The sequence below is a fragment of the Microcebus murinus genome, chromosome 21, assembly GCF_040939455.1.
Source record: "Microcebus murinus isolate Inina chromosome 21, M.murinus_Inina_mat1.0, whole genome shotgun sequence".
In the NCBI taxonomy this organism is placed as follows: domain Eukaryota; kingdom Metazoa; phylum Chordata; class Mammalia; order Primates; family Cheirogaleidae; genus Microcebus; species Microcebus murinus.
In genome coordinates, this window is record NC_134124.1 from 556,290 (window position 1) to 575,889 (window position 19,600).

At 63.5% G+C, this 19,600-nt stretch overlaps 6 non-coding genes across 6 annotated transcripts; all 6 read left to right on the forward strand.

The window, feature by feature from the left end:
* Positions 1-1,389: 1,389 nt before the first annotated feature.
* On the forward strand, positions 1,390-1,508 carry LOC142863134 (5S ribosomal RNA). The gene has a single exon (XR_012914028.1). It is a non-coding gene; the product is annotated as a 5S ribosomal RNA (ribosomal RNA).
* Positions 1,509-4,957: 3,449 nt separating this feature from the next.
* On the forward strand, positions 4,958-5,076 carry LOC142863145 (5S ribosomal RNA). Its single transcript, XR_012914039.1, has one exon. It is a non-coding gene; the product is annotated as a 5S ribosomal RNA (ribosomal RNA).
* Positions 5,077-8,527: 3,451 nt separating this feature from the next.
* Positions 8,528-8,646, forward strand: LOC142863217 (5S ribosomal RNA). Its single transcript, XR_012914111.1, has one exon. It is a non-coding gene; the product is annotated as a 5S ribosomal RNA (ribosomal RNA).
* Positions 8,647-12,200: 3,554 nt separating this feature from the next.
* Positions 12,201-12,319, forward strand: LOC142863156 (5S ribosomal RNA). The gene has a single exon (XR_012914050.1). It is a non-coding gene; the product is annotated as a 5S ribosomal RNA (ribosomal RNA).
* Positions 12,320-15,760: 3,441 nt separating this feature from the next.
* On the forward strand, positions 15,761-15,879 carry LOC142863218 (5S ribosomal RNA). The gene has a single exon (XR_012914112.1). It is a non-coding gene; the product is annotated as a 5S ribosomal RNA (ribosomal RNA).
* Positions 15,880-19,423: 3,544 nt separating this feature from the next.
* On the forward strand, positions 19,424-19,542 carry LOC142863167 (5S ribosomal RNA). The gene has a single exon (XR_012914061.1). It is a non-coding gene; the product is annotated as a 5S ribosomal RNA (ribosomal RNA).
* Positions 19,543-19,600: the final 58 nt, after the last annotated feature.

Below are 19,600 nucleotides of genomic sequence, written 5' to 3' on the forward strand. Positions count from 1 at the left end.
CTTTCAGGCCAAGTCCCAGCTTCAGCCTGATCCTCCTGGGAACCCCGGGGTGTACGTCACACCTCCTGGTTGTCCCGCTCTGAGACAAGGGCTCTGAGACAAGGAGCCGGGCTGCGCATTCCCCCAGCAGCCAGTCGTGGGCTGAGGACACCTGGGGCGTTGGGAACTCCCTGGCTTCTCCTTGGCTTAACATCTGGAGCTGCTTGTGAATCGTGCCGCCACACACACCCGAGTGCAGGTGTCTTCTGCACAGACTGCGGGCCTCGCTCTTCTGAATGCCGCTAGCTCGCCACCCACCCACGGGTGAACCTGGTCAGGGTACTTTCTCTCGGGGGCAGACTCTGATCCTGGCGGGCTACCGGTGTTTCTGTTTGCTCGTTTCTTTCTTCCATTTCGGGAAAGGCTTCCTTACTGGGTGTGGAAATCTCCTATGCCTTTCCTCGCCTATTCTGTCAGCTTTAAAATTCTCTTTCAGTTGCCACCCTCACAGATGGATTAGGAAACTCTTTCCGGTGCACTCATTAGTGAAATGACCTCAATGAAGCTGGAATCCAATATCTAATCGCCGATTTTTAGCGAGTCCACACGCCAGGGTGGTCGGGGTCCAATGCAGCCCCGGCCAGGCCCAGGCCCCTTGGACTGGGCCACAGGAGGACACAGAGGAGGGTCCCGGCCCCCACGGTCGCGTTGCCGGCAGTTCTCCAAGGGCTTGGGCGTTTTCCAGAGGTAGGAGATGGAGGGGACTGATTTCTTCAGCGCCCCACAAACCACGCCACCCCACCCATGGGACACATCCCTAGAGAGAGAGAGAGACGCCCCATACACTCGCTCCTCTCCCCCATGCGCTGTGCCCCAGCCCGGGCCCGGGGGAATAGGCGGCAGCCCACCCACAGGGTGGGGGGCGCAGCTGAAAGGGGTTGTCGGGGATGGCGGACCCTGCCTGGGGTCAAAGGGCGGGCGACCCGCGCGTGCGCAATCGGCGGCGGCGGCGGCGGCGGCGGTGGCCACGAGCTGGGGGTGGGCCAGGCGAGGAGAGGAAGGGGGCTGGAAGGTCTCCACCTTGGCGAGTCCAGCCGTGGAGGCGCATCTTGTGTGAGTGTGAGTGAGTGAGTGTGAGTGTGAGTGTGTGTGTGTGTGTGTGTGTGTGTGTGTGTGTGCGTGTATAGAAAGACAGCCCCCCACCCCGGCCCGCCGCTCCCTGCCCGCCCCGCCCCGCCCCGCCCCGCCTGTCACCCCCGTCCCTCGGAGCCCGCCGGACCCGGCCGGTGAACTCAACAGGCCCGGCCCGGTGCGGGTCAGCGCCGGCGCGGGGCCTGGGGCGGGGGGAGGAGGCGGCGGGGAAGCGCAGAGAGGCTCGGCTTCTTGAGCGGGGCAGGGGCGCCCTCCGCCGTCTAGGGCCACACCACCCTGAACGCGCCCGATCTCGTCTGGTCTCGGAAGCTAAGCAGGGTCGGGCCTGGTTAGTACTTGGATGGGAGACCGCCTGGGAATACCGGGTGCCGTAGGCTTCTTCTTTTTTTTTTTTGTTTTGCCTCTTGTTCTGTCCCCTTTCTGGGAGCGAGTCGGCGGCCCGGGGTGGGGGTCACCCCCACCCTCAGCGCCCGCCGCGCTGCCTGGCGTCTCAGACCAAAGGTCTGCTCTGTGGGAACCGACACGCTGGAGGAAACCTTGAGAGTCTGAGAGGGGAGGGAGTTCCAGAAGAAGGCCAGGATGTCATTTTGAGGGAGTATGTGACCAGAACTCGTCCCGTTGCTTTTGGGGTTCTATGGGCTACACGTAGGAATCTTTGGTGGTGGCACCTGATGTTGGGGGATCCGGAGTCACACCCAGACCTGCTCCACAGGCCTCCTTTTACTTTTCTCTTCGGATTCATTATTTTTAAAAAGTGTCTCTTATCTCTATGATTGCATTTTCTTTTCTCTCTCTTTTCAAGCAGATGATGGGAGTCCAAGTATTAAGGTGACATGTGTTGCCCGTGCCCCCCTCCCCCCTGTGTTCTTATTCATTTACCTCTGATGTTGTTCCAGCGTATTGTGGGGGTACCAATGTTAAGGTCGGGTACGTTGCCCTCTCCCAGCCTCCCCCCTCGGGTCAGAGCCTCAAGTGCGCCCATCCCCCAGTCGGTGCGCACCCACCCCATTCCTAATGGAGGTGTATGCCCATCCCCTCCCCCCACCCGCCCGACACCCACCCGATGAAGGTGATTCCTCTGTGTCCACTTAGGTGTCCATCGGTTCGTACCCATTTGCTGGTGAGCGCGAGCACGTGGTGCTCGTGTGTCCATTCTTGGGCTACCTGGCTTACTGGAACGGGTTCCAGCTCTGGCCAGGAGAACCACGAGAGGTGCCCTCTCACCGCTGCTCCTCCTAGCTGAATAGCACTCCGTGGTGTCCACGCGCCACATTTCATTTACGCACTCGTGGGTCGATGGGCACTCGGGTCGCTTCCAGGTCTTTGCGATTGTGACTTGTGCCCTGACTCTAACCCTAACCCTTACCCAGCCCGTCTCCTCCTCGGCCCCTGCCTGACTGACTCCTTCCCGCCCGGCCTGTCACCTGTCACCGTCCTCTGCCCCTGCCTGACACGCTCCTCCCCGCCCGGGCCGTCACCGTCCTCGGCCCCTGCCTGACGGGGCTCCTCCGTCGCCTGGGCCTTCCAAGGGCTTGGTGTGGACGCTGGTTCCAGGACGCCCTCCCAGGAACCCGGTAGCAGGGCGGCCGCAGCGTCTCGCGCCACCCAACCGTCCGCCGGCCGGCGGCCGGCGCTAAGTGGCCTGCGGGGGACGTGCCCCCACTGTGGGGCGGGCGCCCAGCCTGGTGTCTTCTCTGAGGCCCCGTGGCTGCTTTTCCCCCCCGCAAGGGGAGAGCCGCGGAGGTGGGGACCGCCTCCTCGTGGGGACGTACACCCAGCTCTCCACGTCGGATTCCGGGGCTCTCTGTCCTGCCAGAAGGCCCAGCTGGCCTGCGGGTCCTCAGAGTGGCAAAAACATCCGAAAACTGAGATTGAGGGTCCGGTGGTTGTCTGCACTTTTGTGCTGGGCACCCCAGGGAGGCCCGGGGGCTGGCTGGACAACGCGGTCTGCTGGGCAGGGGGGGCGGTTTGGAGGAGCAACTGATGCCCTTTGCACTTTGGGTAGCAAGTGTCTGAGGTGTCTCTGAGCCCTGCGCCATGTCGGGGGGTGGGGTGGGGGGGTGGGAGGTCGGGGGGGGGTGGAGGAGCAGGAGGAGGAGGAGGAGGAGGTGGGAAGGGCCGTGGCCTGCAGTCGTGTTCCCGGGGTGGCTTCTTCCACAGGCTGCTTGGCCTGGGCTCCCTGCACCTGGGCCTTTGGAGGACTGGCCCTGTGCTTGCCAACGCTTCCCCTGCAGGGACCCAGAGCTGGGAGGTTGCATCTCTCAGCCCTGGGTCGGGCAGAGCCCCAGCGGGCCATGCCCACAACCTCTCTCAGCACGGGTCCCCCAGAAGGCTCCTTTGGGACCAGGATTCTCTTGCGGGTGACTCTTTAAGGTCTGGCCCCTGGATGGAGGGGCACCAGGAGTAGAGGAGCAGGAAGGGGAAGGGGGTGGCCATGCGAGGGGACACTTTCAGGCCAAGTCCCAGCTTCAGCCTGATCCTCCTGGGAACCCCGGGGTGTACGTCACACCTCCTGGTTGTCCCGCTCTGAGACAAGGGCTCTGAGACAAGGAGCCGGGCTGCGCATTCCCCCAGCAGCCAGTCGTGGGCTGAGGACACCTGGGGCGTTGGGAACTCCCTGGCTTCTCCTTGGCTTAACATCTGGAGCTGCTTGTGAATCGTGCCGCCACACACACCCGAGTGCAGGTGTCTTCTGCACAGACTGCGGGCCTCGCTCTTCTGAATGCCGCTAGCTCGCCACCCACCCACGGGTGAACCTGGTCAGGGTACTTTCTCTCGGGGGCAGACTCTGATCCTGGCGGGCTACCGGTGTTTCTGTTTGCTCGTTTCTTTCTTCCATTTCGGGAAAGGCTTCCTTACTGGGTGTGGAAATCTCCTATGCCTTTCCTCGCCTATTCTGTCAGCTTTAAAATTCTCTTTCAGTTGCCACCCTCACAGATGGATTAGGAAACTCTTTCCGGTGCACTCATTAGTGAAATGACCTCAATGAAGCTGGAATCCAATATCTAATCGCCGATTTTTAGCGAGTCCACACGCCAGGGTGGTCGGGGTCCAATGCAGCCCCGGCCAGGCCCAGGCCCCTTGGACTGGGCCACAGGAGGACACAGAGGAGGGTCCCGGCCCCCACGGTCGCGTTGCCGGCAGTTCTCCAAGGGCTTGGGCGTTTTCCAGAGGTAGGAGATGGAGGGGACTGATTTCTTCAGCGCCCCACAAACCACGCCACCCCACCCATGGGACACATCCCTAGAGAGAGAGAGAGACGCCCCATACACTCGCTCCCCTCCCCCATGCGCTGTGCCCCAGCCCGGGCCCGGGGGAATAGGCGGCAGCCCACCCACAGGGTGGGGGGCGCAGCTGAAAGGGGTTGTCGGGGATGGCGGCCCCTGCCTGGGGTCAAAGGGCGGGCGACCCGCGCGTGCGCAATCGGCGGCGGCGGCGGCGGCGGCCACGAGCTGGGGGTGGGCCAGGCGAGGAGAGGAAGGGGGCTGGAAGGTCTCCACCTTGGCGAGTCCAGCCGTGGAGGCGCATCTTGTGTGAGTGTGAGTGAGTGAGTGTGAGTGTGAGTGTGTGTGTGTGTGTGTGTGTGTGTGTGTGTGTGTATAGAAAGACAGCCCCCCACCCCGGCCCGCCGCTCCCTGCCCGCCCCGCCCCGCCCCGCCCCGCCTGTCACCCCCGTCCCTCGGAGCCCGCCGGACCCGGCCGGTGAACTCAACAGGCCCGGCCCGGTGCGGGTCAGCGCCGGCGCGGGGCCTGGGGCGGGGGGAGGAGGCGGCGGGGAAGCGCAGAGAGGCTCGGCTTCTTGAGCGGGGCAGGGGCGCCCTCCGCCGTCTAGGGCCACACCACCCTGAACGCGCCCGATCTCGTCTGGTCTCGGAAGCTAAGCAGGGTCGGGCCTGGTTAGTACTTGGATGGGAGACCGCCTGGGAATACCGGGTGCCGTAGGCTTCTTCTTTTTTTTTTTTTGTTTTGCCTCTTGTTCTGTCCCCTTTCTGGGAGCGAGTCGGCGGCCCGGGGTGGGGGTCACCCCCACCCTCAGCGCCCGCCGCGCTGCCTGGCGTCTCAGACCAAAGGTCTGCTCTGTGGGAACCGACACGCTGGAGGAAACCTTGAGAGTCTGAGAGGGGAGGGAGTTCCAGAAGAAGGCCAGGATGTCATTTTGAGGGAGTATGTGACCAGAACTCGTCCCGTTGCTTTTGGGGTTCTATGGGCTACACGTAGGAATCTTTGGTGGTGGCACCTGATGTTGGGGGATCCGGAGTCACACCCAGACCTGCTCCACAGGCCTCCTTTTACTTTTCTCTTCGGATTCATTATTTTTAAAAAGTGTCTCTTATCTCTATGATTGCATTTTCTTTTCTCTCTCTTTTCAAGCAGATGATGGGAGTCCAAGTATTAAGGTGACATGTGTTGCCCGTGCCCCCCTCCCCCCTGTGTTCTTATTCATTTACCTCTGATGTTGTTCCAGCGTATTGTGGGGGTACCAATGTTAAGGTCGGGTACGTTGCCCTCTCCCAGCCTCCCCCCTCGGGTCAGAGCCTCAAGTGCGCCCATCCCCCAGTCGGTGCGCACCCACCCCATTCCTAATGGAGGTGTATGCCCATCCCCTCCCCCCACCCGCCCGACACCCACCCGATGAAGGTGATTCCTCTGTGTCCACTTAGGTGTCCATCGGTTCGTACCCATTTGCTGGTGAGCGCGAGCACGTGGTGCTCGTGTGTCCATTCTTGGGCTACCTGGCTTACTGGAACGGGTTCCAGCTCTGGCCAGGAGAACCACGAGAGGTGCCCTCTCACCGCTGCTCCTCCTAGCTGAATAGCACTCCGTGGTGTCCACGCGCCACATTTCATTTACGCACTCGTGGGTCGATGGGCACTCGGGTCGCTTCCAGGTCTTTGCGATTGTGACTTGTGCCCTGACTCTAACCCTAACCCTTACCCAGCCCGTCTCCTCCTCGGCCCCTGCCTGACTGACTCCTTCCCGCCCGGCCTGTCACCTGTCACCGTCCTCTGCCCCTGCCTGACACGCTCCTCCCCGCCCGGGCCGTCACCGTCCTCGGCCCCTGCCTGACGGGGCTCCTCCGTCGCCTGGGCCTTCCAAGGGCTTGGTGTGGACGCTGGTTCCAGGACGCCCTCCCAGGAACCCGGTAGCAGGGCGGCCGCAGCGTCTCGCGCCACCCAACCGTCCGCCGGCCGGCGGCCGGCGCTAAGTGGCCTGCGGGGGACGTGCCCCCACTGTGGGGCGGGCGCCCAGCCTGGTGTCTTCTCTGAGGCCCCGTGGCTGCTTTTCCCCCCCGCAAGGGGAGAGCCGCGGAGGTGGGGACCGCCTCCTCGTGGGGACGTACACCCAGCTCTCCACGTCGGATTCCGGGGCTCTCTGTCCTGCCAGAAGGCCCAGCTGGCCTGCGGGTCCTCAGAGTGGCAAAAACATCCGAAAACTGAGATTGAGGGTCCGGTGGTTGTCTGCACTTTTGTGCTGGGCACCCCAGGGAGGCCCGGGGGCTGGCTGGACAACGCGGTCTGCTGGGCAGGGGGGGCGGTTTGGAGGAGCAACTGATGCCCTTTGCACTTTGGGTAGCAAGTGTCTGAGGTGTCTCTGAGCCCTGCGCCATGTCGGGGGGTGGGGTGGGGGGGTGGGAGGTCGGGGGGGGGTGGAGGAGCAGGAGGAGGAGGAGGAGGAGGTGGGAAGGGCCGTGGCCTGCAGTCGTGTTCCCGGGGTGGCTTCTTCCACAGGCTGCTTGGCCTGGGCTCCCTGCACCTGGGCCTTTGGAGGACTGGCCCTGTGCTTGCCAACGCTTCCCCTGCAGGGACCCAGAGCTGGGAGGTTGCATCTCTCAGCCCTGGGTCGGGCAGAGCCCCAGCGGGCCATGCCCACAACCTCTCTCAGCACGGGTCCCCCAGAAGGCTCCTTTGGGACCAGGATTCTCTTGCGGGTGACTCTTTAAGGTCTGGCCCCTGGATGGAGGGGCACCAGGAGTAGAGGAGCAGGAAGGGGAAGGGGGTGGCCATGCGAGGGGACACTTTCAGGCCAAGTCCCAGCTTCAGCCTGATCCTCCTGGGAACCCCGGGGTGTACGTCACACCTCCTGGTTGTCCCGCTCTGAGACAAGGGCTCTGAGACAAGGAGCCGGGCTGCGCATTCCCCCAGCAGCCAGTCGTGGGCTGAGGACACCTGGGGCGTTGGGAACTCCCTGGCTTCTCCTTGGCTTAACATCTGGAGCTGCTTGTGAATCGTGCCGCCACACACACCCGAGTGCAGGTGTCTTCTGCACAGACTGCGGGCCTCGCTCTTCTGAATGCCGCTAGCTCGCCACCCACCCACGGGTGAACCTGGTCAGGGTACTTTCTCTCGGGGGCAGACTCTGATCCTGGCGGGCTACCGGTGTTTCTGTTTGCTCGTTTCTTTCTTCCATTTCGGGAAAGGCTTCCTTACTGGGTGTGGAAATCTCCTATGCCTTTCCTCGCCTATTCTGTCAGCTTTAAAATTCTCTTTCAGTTGCCACCCTCACAGATGGATTAGGAAACTCTTTCCGGTGCACTCATTAGTGAAATGACCTCAATGAAGCTGGAATCCAATATCTAATCGCCGATTTTTAGCGAGTCCACACGCCAGGGTGGTCGGGGTCCAATGCAGCCCCGGCCAGGCCCAGGCCCCTTGGACTGGGCCACAGGAGGACACAGAGGAGGGTCCCGGCCCCCACGGTCGCGTTGCCGGCAGTTCTCCAAGGGCTTGGGCGTTTTCCAGAGGTAGGAGATGGAGGGGACTGATTTCTTCAGCGCCCCACAAACCACGCCACCCCACCCATGGGACACATCCCTAGAGAGAGAGAGAGACGCCCCATACACTCGCTCCCCTCCCCCATGCGCTGTGCCCCAGCCCGGGCCCGGGGGAATAGGCGGCAGCCCACCCACAGGGTGGGGGGCGCAGCTGAAAGGGGTTGTCGGGGATGGCGGCCCCTGCCTGGGGTCAAAGGGCGGGCGACCCGCGCGTGCGCAATCGGCGGCGGCGGCGGCGGCGGCGGCGGCGGCGGCGGCCACGAGCTGGGGGTGGGCCAGGCGAGGAGAGGAAGGGGGCTGGAAGGTCTCCACCTTGGCGAGTCCAGCCGTGGAGGCGCATCTTGTGTGAGTGTGAGTGAGTGAGTGTGAGTGTGAGTGTGTGTGTGTGTGTGTGTGTATAGAGAGACAGCCCCCCACCCCGGCCCGCCGCTCCCTGCCCGCCCCGCCCCGCCCCGCCCCGCCTGTCACCCCCGTCCCTCGGAGCCCGCCGGACCCGGCCGGTGAACTCAACAGGCCCGGCCCGGTGCGGGTCAGCGCCGGCGCGGGGCCTGGGGCGGGGGGAGGAGGCGGCGGGGAAGCGCAGAGAGGCTCGGCTTCTTGAGCGGGGCAGGGGCGCCCTCCGCCGTCTAGGGCCACACCACCCTGAACGCGCCCGATCTCGTCTGGTCTGGGAAGCTAAGCAGGGTCGGGCCTGGTTAGTACTTGGATGGGAGACCGCCTGGGAATACCGGGTGCCGTAGGCTTCTTCTTTTTTTTTTTTTTTTGTTTTGCCTCTTGTTCTGTCCCCTTTCTGGGAGCGAGTCGGCGGCCCGGGGTGGGGGTCACCCCCACCCTCAGCGCCCGCCGCGGTGCCTGGCGCCCCAGCCCGCACCGTGGGGCCTCCTCTTGTCCCAAGCCGCGACACCGCCGTCACGCGGCAGCATGCGTGGCTTCTGGACTGTCAGGTCTCAGACCAAAGGTCTGCTCTGTGGGAACCGACACGCTGGAGGAAACCTTGAGAGTCTGAGAGGGGAGGGAGTTCCAGAAGAAGGCCAGGATGTCATTTTGAGGGAGTATGTGACCAGAACTCGTCCCGTTGCTTTTGGGGTTCTATGGGCTACACGTAGGAATCTTTGGTGGTGGCACCTGATGTTGGGGGATCCGGAGTCACACCCAGACCTGCTCCACAGGCCTCCTTTTACTTTTCTCTTCGGATTCATTATTTTTAAAAAGTGTCTCTTATCTCTATGATTGCATTTTCTTTTCTCTCTCTTTTCAAGCAGATGATGGGAGTCCAAGTATTAAGGTGACATGTGTTGCCCGTGCCCCCCTCCCCCCTGTGTTCTTATTCATTTACCTCTGATGTTGTTCCAGCGTATTGTGGGGGTACCAATGTTAAGGTCGGGTACGTTGCCCTCTCCCAGCCTCCCCCCTCGGGTCAGAGCCTCAAGTGCGCCCATCCCCCAGTCGGTGCGCACCCACCCCATTCCTAATGGAGGTGTATGCCCATCCCCTCCCCCCACCCGCCCGACACCCACCCGATGAAGGTGATTCCTCTGTGTCCACTTAGGTGTCCATCGGTTCGTACCCATTTGCTGGTGAGCGCGAGCACGTGGTGCTCGTGTGTCCATTCTTGGGCTACCTGGCTTACTGGAACGGGTTCCAGCTCTGGCCAGGAGAACCACGAGAGGTGCCCTCTCACCGCTGCTCCTCCTAGCTGAATAGCACTCCGTGGTGTCCACGCGCCACATTTCATTTACGCACTCGTGGGTCGATGGGCACTCGGGTCGCTTCCAGGTCTTTGCGATTGTGACTTGTGCCCCGACTCTAACCCTAACCCTTACCCAGCCCGTCTCCTCCTCGGCCCCTGCCTGACTGACTCCTTCCCGCCCGGCCTGTCACCTGTCACCGTCCTCTGCCCCTGCCTGACACGCTCCTCCCCGCCCGGGCCGTCACCGTCCTCGGCCCCTGCCTGACGGGGCTCCTCCGTCGCCTGGGCCTTCCAAGGGCTTGGTGTGGACGCTGGTTCCAGGACGCCCTCCCAGGAACCCGGTAGCAGGGCGGCCGCAGCGTCTCGCGCCACCCAACCGTCCGCCGGCCGGCGGCCGGCGCTAAGTGGCCTGCGGGGGACGTGCCCCCACTGTGGGGCGGGCGCCCAGCCTGGTGTCTTCTCTGAGGCCCCGTGGCTGCTTTTCCCCCCCGCAAGGGGAGAGCCGCGGAGGTGGGGACCGCCTCCTCGTGGGGACGTACACCCAGCTCTCCACGTCGGATTCCGGGGCTCTCTGTCCTGCCAGAAGGCCCAGCTGGCCTGCGGGTCCTCAGAGTGGCAAAAACATCCGAAAACTGAGATTGAGGGTCCGGTGGTTGTCTGCACTTTTGTGCTGGGCACCCCAGGGAGGCCCGGGGGCTGGCTGGACAACGCGGTCTGCTGGGCAGGGGGGGCGGTTTGGAGGAGCAACTGATGCCCTTTGCACTTTGGGTAGCAAGTGTCTGAGGTGTCTCTGAGCCCTGCGCCATGTCGGGGGGTGGGGTGGGGGGGTGGGAGGTCGGGGGGGGGTGGAGGAGCAGGAGGAGGAGGAGGAGGAGGTGGGAAGGGCCGTGGCCTGCAGTCGTGTTCCCGGGGTGGCTTCTTCCACAGGCTGCTTGGCCTGGGCTCCCTGCACCTGGGCCTTTGGAGGACTGGCCCTGTGCTTGCCAACGCTTCCCCTGCAGGGACCCAGAGCTGGGAGGTTGCATCTCTCAGCCCTGGGTCGGGCAGAGCCCCAGCGGGCCATGCCCACAACCTCTCTCAGCACGGGTCCCCCAGAAGGCTCCTTTGGGACCAGGATTCTCTTGCGGGTGACTCTTTAAGGTCTGGCCCCTGGATGGAGGGGCACCAGGAGTAGAGGAGCAGGAAGGGGAAGGGGGTGGCCATGCGAGGGGACACTTTCAGGCCAAGTCCCAGCTTCAGCCTGATCCTCCTGGGAACCCCGGGGTGTACGTCACACCTCCTGGTTGTCCCGCTCTGAGACAAGGGCTCTGAGACAAGGAGCCGGGCTGCGCATTCCCCCAGCAGCCAGTCGTGGGCTGAGGACACCTGGGGCGTTGGGAACTCCCTGGCTTCTCCTTGGCTTAACATCTGGAGCTGCTTGTGAATCGTGCCGCCACACACACCCGAGTGCAGGTGTCTTCTGCACAGACTGCGGGCCTCGCTCTTCTGAATGCCGCTAGCTCGCCACCCACCCACGGGTGAACCTGGTCAGGGTACTTTCTCTCGGGGGCAGACTCTGATCCTGGCGGGCTACCGGTGTCTCTGTTTGCTCGTTTCTTTCTTCCATTTCGGGAAAGGCTTCCTTACTGGGTGTGGAAATCTCCTATGCCTTTCCTCGCCTATTCTGTCAGCTTTAAAATTCTCTTTCAGTTGCCACCCTCACAGATGGATTAGGAAACTCTTTCCGGTGCACTCATTAGTGAAATGACCTCAATGAAGCTGGAATCCAATATCTAATCGCCGATTTTTAGCGAGTCCACACGCCAGGGTGGTCGGGGTCCAATGCAGCCCCGGCCAGGCCCAGGCCCCTTGGACTGGGCCACAGGAGGACACAGAGGAGGGTCCCGGCCCCCACGGTCGCGTTGCCGGCAGTTCTCCAAGGGCTTGGGCGTTTTCCAGAGGTAGGAGATGGAGGGGACTGATTTCTTCAGCGCCCCACAAACCACGCCACCCCACCCATGGGACACATCCCTAGAGAGAGAGAGAGACGCCCCATACACTCGCTCCCCTCCCCCATGCGCTGTGCCCCAGCCCGGGCCCGGGGGAATAGGCGGCAGCCCACCCACAGGGTGGGGGGCGCAGCTGAAAGGGGTTGTCGGGGATGGCGGCCCCTGCCTGGGGTCAAAGGGCGGGCGACCCGCGCGTGCGCAATCGGCGGCGGCGGCGGCGGCGGCGGCCACGAGCTGGGGGTGGGCCAGGCGAGGAGAGGAAGGGGGCTGGAAGGTCTCCACCTTGGCGAGTCCAGCCGTGGAGGCGCATCTTGTGTGAGTGTGAGTGAGTGAGTGTGAGTGTGAGTGTGTGTGTGTGTGTGTGTGTGTGTGTGTGTGTGTGTGTGTGTGTATAGAAAGACAGCCCCCCACCCCGGCCCGCCGCTCCCTGCCCGCCCCGCCCCGCCCCGCCCCGCCTGTCACCCCCGTCCCTCGGAGCCCGGCCGGACCCGGCCGGTGAACTCAACAGGCCCGGCCCGGTGCGGGTCAGCGCCGGCGCGGGGCCTGGGGCGGGGGGAGGAGGCGGCGGGGAAGCGCAGAGAGGCTCGGCTTCTTGAGCGGGGCAGGGGCGCCCTCCGCCGTCTAGGGCCACACCACCCTGAACGCGCCCGATCTCGTCTGGTCTCGGAAGCTAAGCAGGGTCGGGCCTGGTTAGTACTTGGATGGGAGACCGCCTGGGAATACCGGGTGCCGTAGGCTTCTTCTTTTTTTTTTTTTGTTTTGCCTCTTGTTCTGTCCCCTTTCTGGGAGCGAGTCGGCGGCCCGGGGTGGGGGTCACCCCCACCCTCAGCGCCCGCCGCGCTGCCTGGCGTCTCAGACCAAAGGTCTGCTCTGTGGGAACCGACACGCTGGAGGAAACCTTGAGAGTCTGAGAGGGGAGGGAGTTCCAGAAGAAGGCCAGGATGTCATTTTGAGGGAGTATGTGACCAGAACTCGTCCCGTTGCTTTTGGGGTTCTATGGGCTACACGTAGGAATCTTTGGTGGTGGCACCTGATGTTGGGGGATCCGGAGTCACACCCAGACCTGCTCCACAGGCCTCCTTTTACTTTTCTCTTCGGATTCATTATTTTTAAAAAGTGTCTCTTATCTCTATGATTGCATTTTCTTTTCTCTCTCTTTTCAAGCAGATGATGGGAGTCCAAGTATTAAGGTGACATGTGTTGCCCGTGCCCCCCTCCCCCCTGTGTTCTTATTCATTTACCTCTGATGTTGTTCCAGCGTATTGTGGGGGTACCAATGTTAAGGTCGGGTACGTTGCCCTCTCCCAGCCTCCCCCCTCGGGTCAGAGCCTCAAGTGCGCCCATCCCCCAGTCGGTGCGCACCCACCCCATTCCTAATGGAGGTGTATGCCCATCCCCTCCCCCCACCCGCCCGACACCCACCCGATGAAGGTGATTCCTCTGTGTCCACTTAGGTGTCCATCGGTTCGTACCCATTTGCTGGTGAGCGCGAGCACGTGGTGCTCGTGTGTCCATTCTTGGGCTACCTGGCTTACTGGAACGGGTTCCAGCTCTGGCCAGGAGAACCACGAGAGGTGCCCTCTCACCGCTGCTCCTCCTAGCTGAATAGCACTCCGTGGTGTCCACGCGCCACATTTCATTTACGCACTCGTGGGTCGATGGGCACTCGGGTCGCTTCCAGGTCTTTGCGATTGTGACTTGTGCCCTGACTCTAACCCTAACCCTTACCCAGCCCGTCTCCTCCTCGGCCCCTGCCTGACTGACTCCTTCCCGCCCGGCCTGTCACCTGTCACCGTCCTCTGCCCCTGCCTGACACGCTCCTCCCCGCCCGGGCCGTCACCGTCCTCGGCCCCTGCCTGACGGGGCTCCTCCGTCGCCTGGGCCTTCCAAGGGCTTGGTGTGGACGCTGGTTCCAGGACGCCCTCCCAGGAACCCGGTAGCAGGGCGGCCGCAGCGTCTCGCGCCACCCAACCGTCCGCCGGCCGGCGGCCGGCGCTAAGTGGCCTGCGGGGGACGTGCCCCCACTGTGGGGCGGGCGCCCAGCCTGGTGTCTTCTCTGAGGCCCCGTGGCTGCTTTTCCCCCCCGCAAGGGGAGAGCCGCGGAGGTGGGGACCGCCTCCTCGTGGGGACGTACACCCAGCTCTCCACGTCGGATTCCGGGGCTCTCTGTCCTGCCAGAAGGCCCAGCTGGCCTGCGGGTCCTCAGAGTGGCAAAAACATCCGAAAACTGAGATTGAGGGTCCGGTGGTTGTCTGCACTTTTGTGCTGGGCACCCCAGGGAGGCCCGGGGGCTGGCTGGACAACGCGGTCTGCTGGGCAGGGGGGGCGGTTTGGAGGAGCAACTGATGCCCTTTGCACTTTGGGTAGCAAGTGTCTGAGGTGTCTCTGAGCCCTGCGCCATGTCGGGGGGTGGGGTGGGGGGGTGGGAGGTCGGGGGGGGTGGAGGAGCAGGAGGAGGAGGAGGAGGAGGTGGGAAGGGCCGTGGCCTGCAGTCGTGTTCCCGGGGTGGCTTCTTCCACAGGCTGCTTGGCCTGGGCTCCCTGCACCTGGGCCTTTGGAGGACTGGCCCTGTGCTTGCCAACGCTTCCCCTGCAGGGACCCAGAGCTGGGAGGTTGCATCTCTCAGCCCTGGGTCGGGCAGAGCCCCAGCGGGCCATGCCCACAACCTCTCTCAGCACGGGTCCCCCAGAAGGCTCCTTTGGGACCAGGATTCTCTTGCGGGTGACTCTTTAAGGTCTGGCCCCTGGATGGAGGGGCACCAGGAGTAGAGGAGCAGGAAGGGGAAGGGGGTGGCCATGCGAGGGGACACTTTCAGGCCAAGTCCCAGCTTCAGCCTGATCCTCCTGGGAACCCCGGGGTGTACGTCACACCTCCTGGTTGTCCCGCTCTGAGACAAGGGCTCTGAGACAAGGAGCCGGGCTGCGCATTCCCCCAGCAGCCAGTCGTGGGCTGAGGACACCTGGGGCGTTGGGAACTCCCTGGCTTCTCCTTGGCTTAACATCTGGAGCTGCTTGTGAATCGTGCCGCCACACACACCCGAGTGCAGGTGTCTTCTGCACAGACTGCGGGCCTCGCTCTTCTGAATGCCGCTAGCTCGCCACCCACCCACGGGTGAACCTGGTCAGGGTACTTTCTCTCGGGGGCAGACTCTGATCCTGGCGGGCTACCGGTGTTTCTGTTTGCTCGTTTCTTTCTTCCATTTCGGGAAAGGCTTCCTTACTGGGTGTGGAAATCTCCTATGCCTTTCCTCGCCTATTCTGTCAGCTTTAAAATTCTCTTTCAGTTGCCACCCTCACAGATGGATTAGGAAACTCTTTCCGGTGCACTCATTAGTGAAATGACCTCAATGAAGCTGGAATCCAATATCTAATCGCCGATTTTTAGCGAGTCCACACGCCAGGGTGGTCGGGGTCCAATGCAGCCCCGGCCAGGCCCAGGCCCCTTGGACTGGGCCACAGGAGGACACAGAGGAGGGTCCCGGCCCCCACGGTCGCGTTGCCGGCAGTTCTCCAAGGGCTTGGGCGTTTTCCAGAGGTAGGAGATGGAGGGGACTGATTTCTTCAGCGCCCCACAAACCACGCCACCCCACCCATGGGACACATCCCTAGAGAGAGAGAGAGACGCCCCATACACTCGCTCCCCTCCCCCATGCGCTGTGCCCCAGCCCGGGCCCGGGGGAATAGGCGGCAGCCCACCCACAGGGTGGGGGGCGCAGCTGAAAGGGGTTGTCGGGGATGGCGGCCCCTGCCTGGGGTCAAAGGGCGGGCGACCCGCGCGTGCGCAATCGGCGGCGGCGGCGGCGGCGGCGGCGGCCACGAGCTGGGGGTGGGCCAGGCGAGGAGAGGAAGGGGGCTGGAAGGTCTCCACCTTGGCGAGTCCAGCCGTGGAGGCGCATCTTGTGTGAGTGTGAGTGAGTGAGTGTGAGTGTGAGTGTGTGTGTGTGTGTGTGTGTATAGAGAGACAGCCCCCCACCCCGGCCCGCCGCTCCCTGCCCGCCCCGCCCCGCCCCGCCCCGCCTGTCACCCCCGTCCCTCGGAGCCCGCCGGACCCGGCCGGTGAACTCAACAGGCCCGGCCCGGTGCGGGTCAGCGCCGGCGCGGGGCCTGGGGCGGGGGGAGGAGGCGGCGGGGAAGCGCAGAGAGGCTCGGCTTCTTGAGCGGGGCAGGGGCGCCCTCCGCCGTCTAGGGCCACACCACCCTGAACGCGCCCGATCTCGTCTGGTCTGGGAAGCTAAGCAGGGTCGGGCCTGGTTAGTACTTGGATGGGAGACCGCCTGGGAATACCGGGTGCCGTAGGCTTCTTCTTTTTTTTTTTTTTTTGTTTTGCCTCTTGTTCTGTCCCCTTTCTGGGAGCGAGTCGGCGGCCCGGGGTGGGGGTCACCCCCACCCTCAGCGCCCGCCGCGGTGCCTGGCGCCCCAGCCCGCACCGTGGGGCCTCCTCTTGTCCCAAGCCGCGACACCGCCGTCACGCGGCAGCATGCGTGGCTTCTGGACTGTCAGGTCTCAGACCAAAGGTCTGCTCTGTGGGAACCGACACGCTGGAGGAAACCTTGAGAGTCTGAGAGGGGAGGGAGTTCCAGAAGAAGGCCAGGATGTCATTTTGAGGGAGTATGTGACCAGAACTCGTCCCGTTGCTTTTGGGGTTCTATGGGCTACACGTAGGAATCTTTGGTGGTGGCACCTGATGTTGGGGGATCCGGAGTCACACCCAGACCTGCTCCACAGGCCTCCTTTTACTTTTCTCTTCGGATTCATTATTTTTAAAAAGTGTCTCTTATCTCTATGATTGCATTTTCTTTTCTCTCTCTTTTCAAGCAGATGATGGGAGTCCAAGTATTAAGGTGACATGTGTTGCCCGTGCCCCCCTCCCCCCTGTGTTCTTATTCATTTACCTCTGATGTTGTTCCAGCGTATTGTGGGGGTACCAATGTTAAGGTCGGGTACGTTGCCCTCTCCCAGCCTCCCCCCTCGGGTCAGAGCCTCAAGTGCGCCCATCCCCCAGTCGGTGCGCACCCACCCCATTCCTAATGGAGGTGTATGCCCATCCCCTCCCCCCACCCGCCCGACACCCACCCGATGAAGGTGATTCCTCTGTGTCCACTTAGGTGTCCATCGGTTCGTACCCATTTGCTGGTGAGCGCGAGCACGTGGTGCTCGTGTGTCCATTCTTGGGCTACCTGGCTTACTGGAACGGGTTCCAGCTCTGGCCAGGAGAACCACGAGAGGTGCCCTCTCACCGCTGCTCCTCCTAGCTGAATAGCACTCCGTGGTGTCCACGCGCCACATTTCATTTACGCACTCGTGGGTCGATGGGCACTCGGGTCGCTTCCAGGTCTTTGCGATTGTGACTTGTGCCCCGACTCTAACCCTAACCCTTACCCAGCCCGTCTCCTCCTCGGCCCCTGCCTGACTGACTCCTTCCCGCCCGGCCTGTCACCTGTCACCGTCCTCTGCCCCTGCCTGACACGCTCCTCCCCGCCCGGGCCGTCACCGTCCTCGGCCCCTGCCTGACGGGGCTCCTCCGTCGCCTGGGCCTTCCAAGGGCTTGGTGTGGACGCTGGTTCCAGGACGCCCTCCCAGGAACCCGGTAGCAGGGCGGCCGCAGCGTCTCGCGCCACCCAACCGTCCGCCGGCCGGCGGCCGGCGCTAAGTGGCCTGCGGGGGACGTGCCCCCACTGTGGGGCGGGCGCCCAGCCTGGTGTCTTCTCTGAGGCCCCGTGGCTGCTTTTCCCCCCCGCAAGGGGAGAGCCGCGGAGGTGGGGACCGCCTCCTCGTGGGGACGTACACCCAGCTCTCCACGTCGGATTCCGGGGCTCTCTGTCCTGCCAGAAGGCCCAGCTGGCCTGCGGGTCCTCAGAGTGGCAAAAACATCCGAAAACTGAGATTGAGGGTCCGGTGGTTGTCTGCACTTTTGTGCTGGGCACCCCAGGGAGGCCCGGGGGCTGGCTGGACAACGCGGTCTGCTGGGCAGGGGGGGCGGTTTGGAGGAGCAACTGATGCCCTTTGCACTTTGGGTAGCAAGTGTCTGAGGTGTCTCTGAGCCCTGCGCCATGTCGGGGGGTGGGGTGGGGGGGTGGGAGGTCGGGGGGGGGTGGAGGAGCAGGAGGAGGAGGAGGAGGAGGTGGGAAGGGCCGTGGCCTGCAGTCGTGTTCCCGGGGTGGCTTCTTCCACAGGCTGCTTGGCCTGGGCTCCCTGCACCTGGGCCTTTGGAGGACTGGCCCTGTGCTTGCCAACGCTTCCCCTGCAGGGACCCAGAGCTGGGAGGTTGCATCTCTCAGCCCTGGGTCGGGCAGAGCCCCAGCGGGCCATGCCCACAACCTCTCTCAGCACGGGTCCCCCAGAAGGCTCCTTTGGGACCAGGATTCTCTTGCGGGTGACTCTTTAAGGTCTGGCCCCTGGATGGAGGGGCACCAGGAGTAGAGGAGCAGGAAGGGGAAGGGGGTGGCCATGCGAGGGGACACTTTCAGGCCAAGTCCCAGCTTCAGCCTGATCCTCCTGGGAACCCCGGGGTGTACGTCACACCTCCTGGTTGTCCCGCTCTGAGACAAGGGCTCTGAGACAAGGAGCCGGGCTGCGCATTCCCCCAGCAGCCAGTCGTGGGCTGAGGACACCTGGGGCGTTGGGAACTCCCTGGCTTCTCCTTGGCTTAACATCTGGAGCTGCTTGTGAATCGTGCCGCCACACACACCCGAGTGCAGGTGTCTTCTGCACAGACTGCGGGCCTCGCTCTTCTGAATGCCGCTAGCTCGCCACCCACCCACGGGTGAACCTGGTCAGGGTACTTTCTCTCGGGGGCAGACTCTGATCCTGGCGGGCTACCGGTGTCTCTGTTTGCTCGTTTCTTTCTTCCATTTCGGGAAAGGCTTCCTTACTGGGTGTGGAAATCTCCTATGCCTTTCCTCGCCTATTCTGTCAGCTTTAAAATTCTCTTTCAGTTGCCACCCTCACAGATGGATTAGGAAACTCTTTCCGGTGCACTCATTAGTGAAATGACCTCAATGAAGCTGGAATCCAATATCTAATCGCCGATTTTTAGCGAGTCCACACGCCAGGGTGGTCGGGGTCCAATGCAGCCCCGGCCAGGCCCAGGCCCCTTGGACTGGGCCACAGGAGGACACAGAGGAGGGTCCCGGCCCCCACGGTCGCGTTGCCGGCAGTTCTCCAAGGGCTTGGGCGTTTTCCAGAGGTAGGAGATGGAGGGGACTGATTTCTTCAGCGCCCCACAAACCACGCCACCCCACCCATGGGACACATCCCTAGAGAGAGAGAGAGACGCCCCATACACTCGCTCCCCTCCCCCATGCGCTGTGCCCCAGCCCGGGCCCGGGGGAATAGGCGGCAGCCCACCCACAGGGTGGGGGGCGCAGCTGAAAGGGGTTGTCGGGGATGGCGGCCCCTGCCTGGGGTCAAAGGGCGGGCGACCCGCGCGTGCGCAATCGGCGGCGGCGGCGGCGGCGGCCACGAGCTGGGGGTGGGCCAGGCGAGGAGAGGAAGGGGGCTGGAAGGTCTCCACCTTGGCGAGTCCAGCCGTGGAGGCGCATCTTGTGTGAGTGTGAGTGAGTGAGTGTGAGTGTGAGTGTGTGTGTGTGTGTGTGTGTGTGTGTGTGTGTGTGTGTATAGAAAGACAGCCCCCCACCCCGGCCCGCCGCTCCCTGCCCGCCCCGCCCCGCCCCGCCCCGCCTGTCACCCCCGTCCCTCGGAGCCCGCCGGACCCGGCCGGTGAACTCAACAGGCCCGGCCCGGTGCGGGTCAGCGCCGGCGCGGGGCCTGGGGCGGGGGGAGGAGGCGGCGGGGAAGCGCAGAGAGGCTCGGCTTCTTGAGCGGGGCAGGGGCGCCCTCCGCCGTCTAGGGCCACACCACCCTGAACGCGCCCGATCTCGTCTGGTCTCGGAAGCTAAGCAGGGTCGGGCCTGGTTAGTACTTGGATGGGAGACCGCCTGGGAATACCGGGTGCCGTAGGCTTCTTCTTTTTTTTTTTTTGTTTTGCCTCTTGTTCTGTCCCCTTTCTGGGAGCGAGTCG